Source organism: Olea europaea, chromosome 5 (assembly GCF_002742605.1).
Source record: "Olea europaea var. sylvestris chromosome 5, O_europaea_v1, whole genome shotgun sequence".
Taxonomy (NCBI): Eukaryota; Viridiplantae; Streptophyta; class Magnoliopsida; order Lamiales; family Oleaceae; genus Olea; species Olea europaea.
In genome coordinates, this window is record NC_036241.1 from 7,444,573 (window position 1) to 7,459,864 (window position 15,292).

General features: G+C 34.6%; 1 pseudogene; it reads left to right on the plus strand.

The window, feature by feature from the left end:
• Window positions 1–9,219: 9,219 nt before the first annotated feature.
• Window positions 9,220–13,023, plus strand: LOC111394524 (annotated as a pseudogene).
• Window positions 13,024–15,292: the final 2,269 nt, after the last annotated feature.

Sequence of the window (15,292 nt, forward strand, 5' to 3'; positions counted from 1 at the left end):
TCAAATGGATGGGATGCAGCAGCGAGGAGAATACTTGGGAAAGAGAAAAAGATCTCGGGGCCTTCAAATCATTAATTGAAGCGTATCATGTATTGATGGCACCGAGGACGTCGCCAAAACAAATGGGGGAGAATGTCAAGGACCGCAGCTTTACTTAGCCCCTTGACACTATTGCAGCCGCAGTTTGCCCAACTTCGACCGCACATTGTAAATATTACTTCAAGTTTGAGTTGTAATTTTCGTTTCATTGTAATAGTTATTTAATTTGTAAAATAGCTCTGATATTGGTAAAAGATTAGTATGATTCCTCGTCTTTTAAACGTCTACTCCCATCACTTGGGTTTTTGTTCAGAATACTATTATAGGGGGTATTAGTCATTCAAAAATCTTTCAAGCTCACTAGTGTCCGCCCCCTGCACCAGCATTTGTAATTTTCTGCTTTCATCAATTGTAATGTTCAGTTTTCATCAATCAATGTTCAATTTACTTTCAATGTATTCAAATTCTCAATTGTAAGCTTTCTACAAAATTGCAATCAAGTCTTCTTTCGTCCCGACGTGACCGAGAAAAGGCGGAAGGTAGTCTAGCGGAGCAGACTACTGCCGCACGGTGTCCCTTTCTGTGCCAAGAAGAAAGGCGCCCCGTGAAACCACGTAATGGGGGACGCAATACTTCTCCCTAATTTCCTCCAACTTCTTCATGGTCATGTTTGACATTATCCTAGCAGCCCCCATTCTTCATCATAATCTATAGGCTCCTAGGCCATGGCATAATACTCCACCTCAGATTCCCCACTCAGAACAGCCCCTTCACCCAACCTAACTATTGTCACCAATTCTATACTCGAAGTGGACTCCATATCAGAAGTTTGGAAAATCACAGAAAAAATGATTCTTGCAAAATAAAAACAATACCTACAGCAATGACTAACAAACAACGAACTGCAAAACGTCGGAGTTTGAAATCGAAGGACAACTTTGGACGCCGAAAACAACGAAAGGCAGAAAACACAAAGCAAGCCGTGAAGAAGGGTTCAAATGAAAATCTTTGGCCTTTTATAGGGAGCCAAGACAAACCCCAGCCTTTGGATGAAGGCCCCATGAATCTCAGCCCTCCAATTCTGTTTTAAATTCGAAGCGTAGAATTCAAATCGTTTTGAAATCTACGCCTCAAATTCGGACGTGCCTCTCACGCACCTTTTCAAATACGTCTCCTTCTAGAAAGTCCACCTATAACCATCATTGTGCATTCAATGCTGCAACCGTATGTGCCTTGGAAGTCGAAACAGTTCGACTGCCTTTTCTTGGTAACATGCGCAAAACATCAAATCATTGGCACAAACGTCGAAAACAGCCATATCTTCACAAGCCTCGACTATTTCAATCAACGCACCGCCTCGACTTCCACAATTCAACCATCACAAGCCTCGTAGGTTTGGTTTCTCAACGACCTCGACTTCTTCATGACAATTCAGCCATCACAAGCTTCGCAGCCTTGGTTTCTCAACCACATCAGCTTCTTCATCACAATTCTGCCATCACAAGCCTCGCAGCTTTAGTTTCTCAATCACCTCGGCTTCTTCATCACAATTTAGCCATCACAAGCCTCACAGATTCATTTTCTCAATCACCTCGGCTTCTTCATCACAATTCAACCATCACAAGCCTCACAGATTCAGTTTCTCAACCACCTCGACTTCTTCATCACAATTCAGCCTTCACAAGCCTCGCATGTTCGGTTTCTCAACCACATCAGCTTCTTCATTACAATTCAACTTTCACAAGCCTCGCAAATTTGGTTTATTCAACCACCTCGACTTCTTCATCATTCATCCACAACAGCACATTTCTAACTCCAACCATGATATAAATATCTATACTTGGACTTGGGGGACTATTATTTGGGGTTCAAAAATTCTTTCAATTTTTACCCAACTCACTGGCTTTATTTCATTAAAGTCCACGCATTATATAAATGACTATACTTGGACTTGGGGGACTATTATTACATGGTGACACACTTGGCCAACCCACTGGGGCCTATGGGCCACTCATGCCGAATCACGTGGCACTCCAGTCGAGGTGGTATGTATGGCCGAGGCCCTTGTGTATCCGAGGCCCATCTTACCCGATGTTATTCTATCCGAAGTCCTGCGGCTGTCAGCAGCACTGCTCTCCAGAGATCCAGTCTTACACAAGGATCCTCTCTGAGTGATTGATGGGACACCCATCATAGAGCGCAAGTGCCTTATCTTGTCAACATAGTGGCAGAGCCGCCAATTAATTAATGTGTAGTAGGCTAGAAAGTCAAATGTGACACCTATAATTGGACGGGTAAACTTAAGAGATGAGGCCACATGTTCTCCCAATCAAGGGCTACGATTCAAGTTGTAATACTATAAATACTCTCCATGTATCTCTCACAAGTGTAATGCAAAAATCAATACAAGAAACAACACTTTATTCAAATCTCTCTTATTATCTTGCAACACAATACGAGTTTACATTTTTCACATACACATTTACAAACGTCGATTGGTAATCATTATACAATCGATCAACGAACATCTTGTCGAATTCCGAACGTTCTCGTCCCGCGTCGTTGAGCTACTCCCACGCCCTTGACCTGTCCGTTTTAGACCATCCACGTGTCTTTGCGTGTTAGACTTTCGCTTATGTATGTGCGGGTGAGTCTGGCATCTGTTGGCAACATTTTCTGGGGTCAACAATACACGCCTTCATTCAACAATTAGAGAAGGCTTTGTTGGGAAATTAATAAGAATTTAACTTTCACCAATTTATGTTCAAATTAACTTTTATAGTAAGTAAAATTAATCATTTGATCATCGAGTAAGCAACAAAAAATTTGTTGAGGCTTGGTAAAGGATGAAACTTTGATTCTAGTAAATTGGTGAGTCTAATTATCGTAACTAGGTACAACTAATTTTCACCACTCTGTTTCAAGTTTGGTACCTGTAGAGAGAAAAAAGAGCCTTGGATATAGTAGGTTCATCACTCGAAAAAACTTACGAAGCCAACAAAGTTTTGAGGTGTATTCATGTTGGTCTTTGGTGTATTAAAGAACATGCTAATGATCGGCTAACAATGGATGAAATAAGACTGATTGGTTATTCCAATTTCATCTCAATAATTCCAAACTAACCAGAAATACACATCTGTTACATTTACAAATAAACAAATTAAGCCACAAACTATATTTTTTTTCATTTTCCAATTTTTGTATTTTTGTCTTTTTTATAAAAGCTGAAACTCAAGCGAACAAAATGAACGCAAGAAATAAAACAATGAAGATGTGTACATCGAATAGTCTTTAATCATCTTACATACACCCATAGCTTTTCATGAAATTTTAAATCTGACAATATCTAAAGCCTTAGTGAATAAATCAGCCAACTATCCTTTGGTGTAGGTGTGTTCTAGGACAATTATATTCTTTTCAACTAAGTCTCCAATGAAATGATATCAAATATCAATGTGTTTAGTCCTAAACTGTTGTACAGGATTTTTAGATATGTTTATAGCACTCATATTATCTTGTCATACTTAACCTCGCTAGTCTTTTTGCTGTATTGCTTCTCCGTCTCTGGCAGGATACTTCTAGAATAAAAGGACCTTCATTCTCGTTCCTTGGGCTTTCATCACTGTTTGATCCACTTCAACTTGTAACCTGGTGTTTTGTTCTCCACATGTGTTTTTTTCATGGTTTTTGTAAGTATATGAAATCAAAAAAGACGAAAATATCCTCATCTTAAATTGAGCAGGGCTAATGCTTTTATAAGAAATCTCTACCCAGCCATCCTGCAAGAAATCTTTTTCTAACATCAAGCATGTTGGGACTAGATAGAAATGAAAAATCATTTTTGTTTTCAATGCCTCCTAATTTTCAGAATTTCGTCACTTCAACAGATGCAAAACTGCCGATCTCAAAAAATTGAATATTACTTTCAAAGTCAATGTAAGTTTCCCGCCTTTTTTTAGAATGAATGAAAGAAGAAGCTTTTGACATTATTTTGACTGGAAAAGGCATTTCAATTGGAGAATGTGAAGATTTTCTAGAGCGTCGATCTTAGATTTTGTATTGATTTATGGCGTCTTCTTAGAAAGTTGAAGATTGGATCATTAGACTTTAAATCTTTTTTATTTCTTACCTTCTAATCTTAACCCTTTTATGAGTTGTGCACATAACAATATTTGTAGACAATGTCAAGGATTTTTTCATTTTATGAGTTGACATTATCTCATCATTATGTTAGAAGTCATGAGTAAGTCAAAGTTACATTATTCTTGTTCAGGTTTGTACTTTCATGACATTTGTCATTTAAAACGTCATGAGCAAGCACGATTTTATTACTTTGACATTCATGTTGATGTGATTGTACTAGTGTTTAAGCTTAAATAACATCTGTGTTCAAGGCCTCTAATGTTGCTATTTGGATGAGACTTCTAATTTTCTTTTATCTAGGTGATTGAGAGGGGTCACGTTCACTTGATAAGGAGAGCTTCAGTGGTGGGGCTTTATTTTTTGTTCGACAAGCTTCAGAGGTCGTATGCATACAGTGTGTCCCTCAATAGGACATAAAGTCTAGTACGATGATTATTTCGGCATATAATTATATCGAAACACACTTTTTTTTAGATAACATTCAATAGAAAACTAGTTCCATAAAATCACTTGTTTATCGAAAAAGGAAAAAAAAAATGTAGAATGACCTTAAGTACCTACTTCAAATAAACCCGTGTTTGATCTAGAGTTTTCGACAATTATTTTTTTAATCGATTTTCTACCCCACATTTTGCCCCTATGGGAAATGCTGGGAAAACAGCCCCCCTAATCGAAACCCCACAACAGTTGGGGGGTCCTATTTTTTCGCATGGGACCACCCCTATTGTGGGGTTTAGATAGCCCCCCCTGTTTTCCCAGCATTTCCCTGTCCCTATATGCATTTTTTCTCCAAAAACTCATTTTTTCCCGACATTTTTTGCAAGCCTGATTAGGCCCCCTATTTTCCCAGCATTTCATTGTCCCTATGTACCTTTTTTTTCTCCAAAAACTCATTTTCTCCAACATTTTTTGCGGGCCTGATTTGATTGAAGAGATTGTTTCTTGTCAAGTGAGATAACGGATGTATTGACCTTTATACAACTAATTTCATGGGCAACTTTTTGTTATTCTAATTTTAACCCCACACCCTCCACTTTAAGTCCTCATTTGGCCCCTATTTTTTCAAATTAGAATGGGTGAAATATATATATATATATATATTTTAAATGAGTGGTTGAAAAAGAATGAAAAATCTTCGATTTACATGTAATATTATTTTATGGAAGATCCTATGATTGAAAATATGAAAGAGAAAAATGAAATTTAATTTAATGGAGGCTAAACGGCTGCTCAGATTCCAATATTTAGGCCTCATTTGATTAGATGAATTTTCCATGGAAAATGGAAAAAAATTTCCATTTTCCAACTTTTTGCATGTTTGATTGGTAAAAATTTTTTGGCAATTAATTTTCCACTTTCACCCTCAGGTGACCAGGTTTTCCACCTTTTTTAGGAATTGCAATTCCCATGGGTTAGGTGGGAAAATGGATTTTCCAACCTTTTTTTATTTTTATTATTTTTGGCGATGGAAACAAATTTTATTCACAATTGTAACAATTTTTGTCCCTTTAATTGACAATTTTCATGTAAAATAAAGTCAAACGTACACCAAAAAATCCAAAATTTCAATATTTTTCATGTAAAAAATTATACCAATAAAAAATATTTAATTTAAAATTCCCAGTAAAAACAAGTTTTGGTCAATTTAGTCCCTGAAATTTGTTTTATTTTCACTCAAATTTCATTCTTACAATCAAACGTACTCTTAGGGAAGAATGCTTGAAGTATATAACTGTAATTTAAACTTCCAAAATGAGGGCAGAAATGGTCAGCCCAATTTTTAACGGGTGCTTAGTTATTGTCACAGATTTGCCATATGTCCTTGTTGTAGAAGTTTCTTAAATTATAAATATTGGGGATGTTTGAGCCACATTATTTTGATAATAATGTATTCTTGAATAGTGTACTGATGGAAAATGTGTAGTTAAAAAATAAGGAAAAGTTTTTGATTTGCGTGTAATATTATTTTATTGAAGAATGTGTAGTTGAAATAATATCAAATCACTGTTTAAGAATGCATTTTTTTGAAATAATGTGGCTCAAACAGGCCCATTGTTAAAAAAATTGAGAGCTCGCTTGGTATAGTTAAAAAAATCAATTTTTTGACCGTTATTTCACCATTACAACTGTCTTTTTGAATTCTTCTCTCTTAAATAGAACCCACTTTATCTTTAACAGTTAAAAAATCAATTATCAAAATCCCTACCAAAGAAGTATTGAAATCTCCTAAAAATGGGATTTTAATGTACATAAAACAAAGGTTTCTTAACAAAATATTCATAAATTTTTCATATTTTTTAACCCCACATTATACAAAGAAATCATTTTTCACAAATCAATTCTCAAAAAAATCAAAAATTATTTTTTATAAATTCATTTTCAATCAATGTTCTTATAATAAAATACTTTGCACGTCAACTCATAGTTTTTTCTATTTTTTAATTACACATTCTTTAAAAACATTACACAAAAATAAGTTCTCGAAAAATGAACATAAAACAAGGGCTAAAAATCACAAGCTTGTCTCTGTAAAATAATAAAATAAAGATTAAAACTTTACCTCTGCTTGGTGTAAATGAAAATCAAATTTTGAATAGATTTTGATAGATATTGAAGAAATTTGTAGTTGAAAAGTTGTGAATCGCTTGAATTACGTGATTAAAATCAATTGCTAAGTTTCATTTGAAATTTTCCAGTAAATTTTTATCTACACGAAACATGGACTTTATATTTTTGAATTCTTATTTCAATGATTAACAAAATTAAAAATATATCTTAAATTATTAAAGTATCAGGAATGATTTTCTAAGCACCAGTTAAACACCGATAATATGGCACACCATTTAAACCCCTAAAAGTGATTTTTCACCTCAAAAAATTGATTTTTTAATTTGACTTCTTGTCTCACATGTGGTCCCCACTTTTCTCTTAACGGTCAAAAAATCAATTTTCAAAATCATTACCGAACAAACAATTTGTGAATCATTAAATATATGGAACCTACCATTAACTTATTCACCAATTAAATAGTATGTCATGTTAACGGTATTTAACATAAATTAAGTCCCGAAGATATCAATTTCTATTAAAGTATAATGAATCCATAACTCAACTTTCTCATCAAAAGATGCGCACTTACTGGGTTAATTTACACGCAATTCCCTTCACATTCCTTCCCAGATACCGCTTCATCTCGTCTATCACGTAAAGTTTCGACAATTGAAACAGAACCATAAAATTAATTGACAAATAAGACACTTCTCGTTTTAAATAGAGAAACTATGAAAGCAAACTTTAATAGACTATTTTGTTTTAATTCATTAGAATAGAGAATGAATTTAATTCTTTAAGTTTGAGAACCAAACTTATTCTATATTTTTATTTTACTATAATTGTATTTAATTAAACCAAACTTATTTTATATTTTTATTTTACTATAACTGTATTTAATTAAGTCCCGTTTGATAGGGATTAAACCCAGATTTTTAATAGAATTTTATAGAAATTGATGAATTGTGTGATTAAAAAATTGTGAACCCCATGAAAATATGCCATTGAAATCAATTGTTTATTTTGACTTAGATTTAATTATCACCCAACAGAGACTTACAAATTTTGCTCCAACTTATTTATATTATATTAAACTTGTGTTTGGTAGAAATTAAAAAATTTAATTTTAATCTAAGATAAAGTCAACACAATTGTGGTAATGGGCCAAATCAAGTCAAGCCTACTCGAGCCCATTAGATGAGTCGAGCTTGTGGCTCGGGCCAAGCTCTTGGACCTTGAGCTCATGTGTCGGGTCAAGCTTGGCCCAAGATCTCGATTTTTTTCATTTTTTTTCTTAAGTGTTTAACGCTTCATTAATTATTGGGATGATTGAAATATTGATGTAACAATCTTTCTTTTCACTAAAATTGAAATAATGAATATGTAGAATTTATATGAGATTTGATTAGAATAATTGAATTACATGAATATGAAATGTATAAAGTTGTAGAAGTAAAATGTAGAAATAATAAATTGAATTGAGATTTAAAATTAGATATGAATTTTTTTATAATTAGATTTTGAAAACCTTCCTTCTTTTATTCGGGATTGGAACCAGCTATTTATTTTCGAGTAGGCAAACTTAAAATTGTACACAAACAACTAATTAAGTGTACAATTATTATTATTATTAATGAAATGAAACCTTGATTTTTGGAGGCTTGATTTTTTTTGAAAAATAAGCAATCTTTGTTTTTGTTAAAGATTTAGAGAACATTCTGATTGGGTCAAAAATTTTAGTTCTGCGAGACTTTTAGTTGAACCGATACCTCGTTAGTAAAAGACTTACAGGACAAAAACTCTTTACTCAATAATGATGTTTTGCACTTGAATTTTGAAATTAGATTTAAAGTTTTCTTTAAAATCTTATTTCGATAACCTTCCTCCTTTTATCTAAATTTGGGACAGCAACTTAATTTTCGACTAGGTAGAGTTAAAATTGTATATAAACAAGTTGTTATGTATAAAAAATTTTAAAAACCAAAATATTATTAAGAAAATAACAAAGTTTGATTATATAATGAAATTAAATTTCATTTGCCTAATTATACGCAATTTCCTCTTACTGATTTTGTGTTAAAAAATGTGCATCTTGACAGTCCGTTCGCTCATCAATGCTTCAAAAATATCTTTTTTGAGTCGGTTTCTTACCTCATACAGAGTCCTCTTGCGTACACTAAAAGCGGCCTTTGAAGTTACAATGCCAAAATAATAAAACTCTTCTTAATCGTATGGCAGTTCCTAATCACTTTTATCTTCACAATTATTAATACCAGTGATTTTATGGGCTTAATGAAGCAGATAATGTAAAATCCTTCACAAAAACGACGTCATTTCATCCTCAGCGACAGACACCTACTACTAACGCCGTCTTCTCACGGGCAACCCAAGCGTCACATCCTTCACAAAACGGAACCCCTCTGCAAACGTCGTCAACTTTTACTTCTTTTCCACGGCCAAACACCTGTATTCACCAACATATACATACATTTACTTTTAGAGAGAGAAGGCGGAAGAGTTGGTTGAGAAGTAATTCTGCATTTTGCTTTATAGTTGTCTGCTTTTTCTTTTCTACTGTCCACCCTCTCCACCACCACTCCATCGCCACTACTCTTATCTGAAGCAAATTCACCGCCACGTTTTTTTGCTCAAATTGTCCCGTCTTAGATATCTGTATTTACAAATCAAGCTTCTGTTATAGCTCATTGGTGTGAAAATGAGGAGTGTGACGACGTCAGAGGAGGGTTCTGATCAGCAGAGTGAAGAGAGATGTGGAAGCTGCAGTCCTAGTGCTGACATCAGCGAGTCCGAGTTTTCCAGTAGCGGCTCATCGTGTCGGCTGTACAAGGTGGAGGAGGAAAATGGAAGCGCTTCGAGTTCTATAGACTCGTCGCCTATCCCAGCCGTTGCTAGCTTGGGGATTCCGGCGCCGATTGCCCCGACTTTCATGTTCCCGGTATTTGGCGGGAAGGATGTGGTCGTCTGGGATGAGAAGCCGCAGAAATGCGCCGCCGATTTGTCAGGTTAATATCTGGTTTGATTTTATAGTCATTTGGGTGAAGCCTTGACTCCGAATTTTTTATTCGGATTACTATAAATTTCTGGCATTTTTATTGAATACTTAAGTAATCCTACTTTTTATTCGGTTATCTGCTTGCAAATAATCTTTTACCTATTAGATTATATATCTAATCTTCATTTCTCTTGCTCACCTTTTATGCCTGTGCTTGCAATTTTTCGTTCATTCATTCTTTATACATTTTAGCAAATAGATTTGTGTGTATAGAGTAGATTATTAATATATTACGGATTTATTTAGTTGTATAATTGGTCAACCTATTTAAGAGATAGTGTGGCTTACAAACTCGTTTAGGCATTTTTTTATCAATTTTTTGTTCATCCTATATTTTCTCATTTTCATTATTAGAAATAGAGATGATGAAGGAAAGATTTGCTAAGCTTCTTCTTGGTGAAGACATGTCTGGAGGAGGAAAAGGAGTTTGTACCGCGCTTGCCATCTCAAATGCCATTACTAATCTCTCTGGTAAGTAATTGTATAAAGTATATTTGTCCGTGTATATCTAAGTTTGTAGGCAAAATAAGGTCTGAATGTGTGGTCTAAATTCATTTGTTTGGAATTTTTTGGGTTATAGCAACGGTATTTGGAGAATTGTGGAGGTTGGAGCCACTGGCACCACAGAAGAAGACAATGTGGTGCAGAGAGATGGAATGGCTGTTATCTGTTAGCGATTCAATTGTGGAACCAGTGCCTTCTATGCTGCCATTCCCCGGAGGGGGCACATATGAAGTAATGGCCACAAGGCCACGTTCTGATTTATATATGAATTTACCAGCACTCAAGAAACTTGATGCTATGTTGATAAGCATTCTAGACGGCTTTCAAGATACAGAGTTTTGGTATGTTGATCGTGGAATAGTTTTGGATGAGTCTGAAAAGTGTTCGTCTGGGGTTTCTGGTGGTAGGCCTTCTATTAGACAGGAAGAAAAGTGGTGGCTCCCATACCCAAAAGTTCCTCCAAAGGGATTGTCAGATGATATGAGGAAGAGGCTTCAGCAGTGCCGTGATTGCACAAACCAGATACTGAAGGCTGCCCTGGCCATAAATAGCAATGTTCTTGCTGAAATGGAGATTCCAGATGCCTATTTGGAAACCTTGCCAAAGGTAATTTTTCCTTGTTGCTTTTCCACCATTTGCCTTTGATGTGAACGTGATCCTCATTTTGCTTGTGGGCATCACACTATTAGAATTTTTAGATCGCAGTTAAGATAGCATTGTATTTTTATAATGGTTGGATCTTCTTGTCTTGTGATTAAAGGCACAATGATTCTTTTGTAATCTTCTGAGTAATTCTAACTAATCAAACCAGCAATAAATAATCTTTTCATTTTTATTTTGATCTTGCTTATATTACCAAGATATTTACAATAAATTATGTTGAATTCACATATATTTGGTTGGAATATCATTCTTGTACATGTATTCATCATTTTTGACCCCTTTTTTTTTTGTGACATATCATAGCCCCAATTTGAAGGTTCAAGCAAAGAGAAATCTAGCTGCTAGCCCCTTTGAACCTTTTGGCAGGCACAGGAACTGTGGGATAGGTTTAACAGTGATTTTGTTCTCTACCGAATGATGAAATGAAATTTTTAAGAGAAATTGTGGTTGTGAAAGATAGATGTTACATACTTCCTTGATGTTGTAGGACTTTGTGGTTTGCGAGGGACTCTCTAAATTTTGGTAACTCATTCCTTCCATTTTGGATATAAGTTAAAACAAAGTACCAAAATCACGTGAGTAATCTTGGTTGATTAGCTTTAGAGGAGTTTTGATTTGACACAGAGGATACCAGTATTTTGTTTCTGTTAATCTTCTCTAACATCCTATATTTGAATTCGGACAGAAACCTGTGTTTATGCCAACATTTGTATATAAAATCTTGGAGATTCTTGATTTTTATTTTGCAGTTATCTCTTGACGTAACTTCTCTCATTTATTTTCCATTTGCCGCTTCAGAATGGAAGAGATTGTTTGGGTGATACCATCTACCGATACATAACTGCTGATCAATTCTCACCAGGATGTCTTCTTGATTGCCTTGATTTGTCATCAGAGCATCACACGCTAAATGTGGTGAACAGAATTGAGGCAGCTGTGCTGGTATGGAAGCTGAAAGAAAGAAAGAAAGTGCCAAAACGTAAGAAAGCTAAGTGCAAGACGTGGGGTGGTAAGATGAAGGGCCTTGTTGTCGATTGTGAAAAGAACCAATTCCTTGCACAGCAAGCTGAAACCTTATTGCATAGCCTAAGAATTCGGTTTCCCAGTCTTCCACAAACTGCTCTAGACATGAACAAGATCCAGTATAACAAGGTAGTTATCCTATGTTACTTTTCAATATTTGAATGCTTATAATGGTCATTAAAAATGGATAGCATGTTTTGAGAATGAAAGGCGCATTAACATTCATCTAATTGTTTGACCTCTTTGCCACACAAGTTTTCTATTAACATTTTAAATTTTCTTGTGCAGGATGTTGGGCAGTCCATTCTAGAAAGCTATTCAAGGGTAATGGAGAGCTTGTCGTTCAACATAATGGCTAGGATCGATGATGTTTTATATGTAGACGATGCAACCAAACGATGTGCTGCAGCTGAGTCGCTTTCAATTTTCAACCGTGGAGGTATGAATGGACTTCCAATTCAGAAGAAGATTTCACCAAGTCCCTTTTCATTTCAGCACACCCCATATGCCTCTCCTTTTGCAACTCCAACATCTTGTTCATCTCCACCACTAGCCAGTAGCCCAAGGAGATCTGTTTCCCCACTTACGCAAGAATAGTGTAAAGGCAGCAACACCGAGCCATAAATTTGACCAAGTTGTCCCTACCGATTGGGATAAAGTAAGGTCATCTGCTGGAAATCTCAGTGCTAGAGGTCTCTTGGGATGCCCCAGACTAGCGTGACTGATTAAATTTCCCGGGATTAAGGCTGTTACGAGCGCTGACATCTGGAAATGGTCAGTCCATATTACCACGTATATTTTAGCATAGGTATTTTCTGCGCATAATTTTGACAATGGACTCTAGTTAACGGTGTATTATTTTGTTTTATGTAATTATTTTGCATTTATGAGTCTCAACTTATGGATTAAGTTGCAGTTATTCTTCCTGTACTTGAAATCAGCAGAGAGATGTTAATACCATTAAATTGTCAAATGCCAAGGAAATTCTCTGTTTATTACTACCTTGTGTGAAATGTAGGTTTCACTGATGTTGAGCTGTAGATTGGATGAATAGAATTGGAGTAATGCTATTTAATCCCACTGGGGTTATAATATCAATTTATGTGGCACTAACGTGACATTAAATAATAAGTGGTATTTAATTCTACTTTTAATTTAGCCTATTACCAAACACCTCATAAACTAATGTGGCATTAAATGATAACTGAAACCTTCAATTTAACTTATTATTCTTACACCACGTTTCAGTCTATGTAGCATTAAATGATAAGTGAAATTTAATGGTCATTTCATTCTCTGTCTTATTCTTTTCATTAAGTTGTATGTTTCCAAGGGCATATAGAAATGCCATTTGTACACCTTTTTCTGTGCATCATGCTTGACATTATTCTTGTTGTCAACAAACGATCAAGCAGAAAGTTTTTTTTTTTTTTTAAATTGTCCAATGGTGCGTTGCCACGTGTCAAAGTAAAAATTGGTGTAAACTAAAATGTAAATCAAGTATGATTGTAGAAAGTTCGACTCCTACATGCTAACAAGAAATACAATTTTTCGAATCCCAATTTCAGTTGAGGAATGAGCATATCCATAAAAATAGACGAGCTGCTTACCAAGAAAGCAACACAGTCAGATTAAAGGTAACTTATAATTTTTAAATGTTTTTCGAAAAAAAAAAATGAATAGTCAAAATAGATAGTATTGTTGGAGTGCAAAAAAATTTATACTCTCTAAATTTAATAATGTTCTTTATAATGCATAATATGCTCTTTATAAATAAATTGTCTTTTGAAAATGCTCTTAGCTGATTAAATTAAATAAATGAATAGAAATGAAAATTAGCTCCCATTTGATCCCCATTCTTTTGAAATTTTAATAGTTGAAATAGTGTTTTTTGAAAAATGTGTGATTGAAAAAGAAGGAAATTTTTTTTATTTGCGTGTAATATTATTTTATAGAAGATTATGTGATTGAAAATAAGATAGAGAAAAAGAATGAAAATGGGGTCAAACGGGGCTTAATATTATTTCAAGGAAATAAGAAACTAGAAGTTGCACTAACTGCCACGTATCATTTAGCCAAATGAAAGCTGAAATGCAAAATGGTTTAAACACCGTAGGAGGGAGATGAATTAGGTATTTGAAAAATACGCACTTGAGAATAGCAATATATGAGGGATTCATTCCATTTGTCATTTTCCTGAAAAGTAGTAATTGTAATTGGGATAGTCATTCTGGCTCTTATGTTATCATCCTCCAAAGTTTCACCTTTGAGAATAGATCTTCACATTCCAAAATTGCTTCAAATCATTAGCCAAAAAAATGTAGAATTTGATTTCATTTATAAAAATGAACAGAAACTGAGAATCAGACAAAGCAACTCTGTTCACTAACCCTACTTTCAGGGCAAGATTAGTACATGAAATTGAATATCAAAAGTAGAGAACGGCTTAAACTGTCAAATATGTAGAGCACTATGGGCGGATCTAGGCACGGGCGGGTCCAAACTACAGCCCGTGCTACCTAGCCCAGATTCACTTAATCATTCACAAACCAAATCCATATCTTATCATCTCCCTACCTTCTACAGACTAACCGCTGGCTACTACCGTAAATCAAATGATAAATTTTCTCAATCTCCAAGTGAAACCCATAAATCAAAATCCCATTTCTAATCGTCTTCTCTTCATCGTCTCTTCTCTATTGTTTAAGGTGATTTACCGTAGGTATGTTATCGCTTATAAGTATTATTTCATTTTTAAATTTTTATCTTTTGATATTTTTTCTTCTACATTATTTTAGTTTTTTATTTTCAGTATTGATTTGCCATAATTTTTTTTCCCTTGTACAAGCATATAATAAAAGAGCATATTGTTTTTTGTTTTCAAATTTTCAATATTGATGTTGCCACCAGCAGATTTGGAAGGTGCAGTGCAGACATGAAGTTTGTAGGAAAAGATTGAGCCCCCGTTTGCCCCTTTTTTTAAAAAAAATTTTAATGTTAGGAATATGTTTTTTTTTTTTTTAAGAATGTGTAGTTGAAAAAAATGAAAAATTTTCGATTAATATGTAATATTATTTTATGAAAAATTATATGGTTGAAAATATGGTTGAAAAAAAAAAGAGAATGGAGGTCAAACAGTAGTTGAATATACTTCACTGCTCCCTAGTAAATGCCTCATCTTACTACTTGTTGTCTTGTCGGCAAAATATTGAAATTAAATGTCGTTGCTTTGTTGACAAATTAGTTAATTATTGTTGAATTGTTGCCTTGCCGGTTTAATGAGTTTTAGTGTTGCCT